The sequence below is a fragment of the Cryptomeria japonica genome, chromosome 10, assembly GCF_030272615.1.
Source record: "Cryptomeria japonica chromosome 10, Sugi_1.0, whole genome shotgun sequence".
Lineage (NCBI taxonomy): Eukaryota > Viridiplantae > Streptophyta > Pinopsida > Cupressales > Cupressaceae > Cryptomeria > Cryptomeria japonica.
The window spans coordinates 428,942,356-428,945,607 of record NC_081414.1 but is presented as its reverse complement, the minus strand read 5'-3'; positions in this window follow the sequence as shown (position 1 = coordinate 428,945,607).

Sequence of the window (3,252 nt, the reverse complement as noted above, 5' to 3'; positions counted from 1 at the left end):
CTCCAAATGTTAATGGGGGCACAATATGGCAAGTGTCTTGGGAGAATTACTATCTCTCTTGCACAAAGATTATCCCACTTTCGAAGGTGAACCATGTAGCTTCTATTTTAAAGTCCATAGTAAAGATTTCCATTCAAAATTACCCCTTGAAGTCACGCAAGCATGATTGAGGCCTATAACCTGACAAGGTACCGAAAAAAGGTGTAGTCACGAAATGTGATTGAGATAGCGAGACCCTACAAAATGCCTGATATGAGAGATCTCAAAGAGAAAACTCAAATAATCCTGTCCCCTGAGACTTTAATTCCGAAAGGCCTATTTATTATAGTGAGTCTAAATGCATGGGTTTAGCTATACTCAATTGGGTCATTCTCAGAGGGTGATTTCTTTTTCCCATTGTGACAGACTCGCTAAAAGGTACACAAATCTCAAACTTAGAAAAACTTCAAGGGTCTAGATTTTTGATTGTCTGTGCAGACAAGACCATACTCTTCTACCTCTTAGACTTTTCTTCAAACACAAAAGATAGATTTGTTCATTAACCACATAGAAATTTCAGTTCCTAAAAATGAATTAAAGAATACACAATATTTAGTTGATTCTCCTAAGGCAACCTGCAAAACCAACGCATTAGTAGTCATATTATTTTTTATTCTTTGACATGGCGTAAGTTTGATTTGATAAATTCTTTAACAAATGTTCTACAGAAAATCAGTTAGGCTATGAAAATATCAGGTAGCAGAAGACAATTCAGGGTTAGCGTCAATAAAATCCAAAGCCAAATCAAGAAAACCCCAAAAAGTATATTGTTTATAAAACAAGCAAAGCAGAAATCCGTATGACAATTCTCACTACGCAGAATGAGTATTCTCACGTAACCAAATGAGTAAAGCCAGAAGAAAACAACAAAAAGAAGATACTGGTATGATGATTCCCATAGAGAAGAACAACAAATCTTAGAACTCGTCCTGTATGCTGCAAAAATTTGTATGGCCTTGTGCAGAAATTGTACGGATGCAACTTGAAAAACAAAAAAAATGATTTGCAAGGCCGGAAAAAATTGAATCTTTACGGCTCCATGAAGGGCGCCAAAAATGTGTTTGTGAAAAGTGGACTTGTATCTGTATCCGAATACACAACACTTCAATTAAGTCAATAGATGCATGGTTAGCAAATCAATAATCAATGAATAATAAAACCATTACAAAGTGACCTATTGCCTTCTAGTAGATGTGAGTTTAGTTTTGCTCCATATTTCTTTATGCAACACAGTGACTAGACAACACCTAAATGAAGGATTTAATCTATATGAGCATGAAATTGAGCTAAATGAATGCAAGATTAATCTAAATATGTAAGACTAAGCTAACATGATTTAAGAAATTTATCCATCTATATGATTCTAATCAAACTAACATGATTCAAGAAATATGATTAAGCTAGTGCAATATTCTTAATGCACAAAATCTCAATAGACCTAGAGAAAAAATAACATAATAAGAATAAATCTCTAGGTATTTTTTTGAATGAGAGATGAGAGCCTAAATTTATAGAAAATCCAGAGAGAGACCAACAGTCAAGATCGATTAATGATGAGCGGTCGAGATTCTCCAAGAGGAAGCACAATCTAGGTGAATTGATGTGATTGCATGCTTTTCTTAGCTTTAAAGGAAATTGAACTAAATTTAAGATAAAATAAGAAAAATCGATTTATTTCATATTTTTATTCAATTTTGATATTTAATTGATTTAATTGCTTTTTTGAGATTTTTCAATTTAAATAAATTTTTTTCAAATTTAATTCCTTTTTTCAAATTTAATTCCTTTTTTCAAATTAATTCATTTTTTAATGATTTAATGGCAAATTGAATTATTAATTAAATAAGCTAGGATATTTGATTAAATAAATAGGATAATTGATTTAAAATTATTTACTTGGAATGATTAAATAATTAGATAAATAATTAATTAATATAGAATGATGTATTTGCCATGTGACATTGATGATTTAGAAATGAATTAATTAGGTGCTCATGATTGATTTAATTACCTTTGGTTAGGACCTTGGTGATGTAGTTGATATTAGGGGCCCATGGTTTAGGTGACCATTTTTAGGGTATTACAAGTAATCATCATTTGACATCAGTTGCCATCAATGACAACACAAATAACTAATCAAGTCATCTTATTACAAAATCTCAATCTTCTATCCTCTACCGGTTTAGTCATCCATCTTCAACTACATCACCTGCATCATCTCATTCTGCATCAGTTATGCCAAACGCCAACATTAGTATCATTTCATTATCAATATCATCTTAATCTTGCATTAGGTTGCATATCATTTTAATCTTGCATTAGTTTCATTTCATTATCATTATCATCTTAATCTTGCATTAGGTTGCATATCATTTTTTATCTTACATTGGTATCATTTCATTATCATTGTCATCACTATCATTATCATATCATATTAAGATCACTTTAGGTTGCATATAATTATCATAATCATTGTCATATCATTTTAAAATCTTGTATCTCACATAATTTTCAAGATACATCTCATATCATACATCTCATTTTCAAGATACATCTCACATCATACATCTCATTTTCAAGATACATCTCACATCATACATCTCATTTTCAAGATACATTTCATGTTTCAAATCATTATCACATAAGTGCATATCATATCAAGATCATTTGGTATTCTAGATTGCATCATCCAAAGAATATAAAAGAACAAAAAAATGTTAGAAACGTTTGCACAATCATAAGCATCTGCAATCATCAAATCCAACCATCATAGGCATATCACCTTCCAAACATATAGTATCCATTAGACATACATTGCAATCATCATAGAAGCATGTAGATCATAAAAATAAAAAACACACGCATCACATCATCTACATCATCACAACAATAAGCAAAAATCATATAGCTCATCAAAGGCATCCATAACATGTAGAATCATATCTAGTATCATATCATCCTACACATGTGTGACCCATGCTGATCCAAAGGAAAATCAAAGATATAAGTCAAAATGAATCATCAGTGAAACAATAAAAGGCCAAAGTCCCTAGATATCATATCAATAACAGAGTCCATGAATCAAGCAACATCAACATCTATCAGTGAATCAATGTGTATCATATCAAAGAGATCAATAAGAATACAACAATATCCATCTCGAGTGAATCATCAAAGGTACAATCTGTGTACAACAACAAAAGGGTACATCAT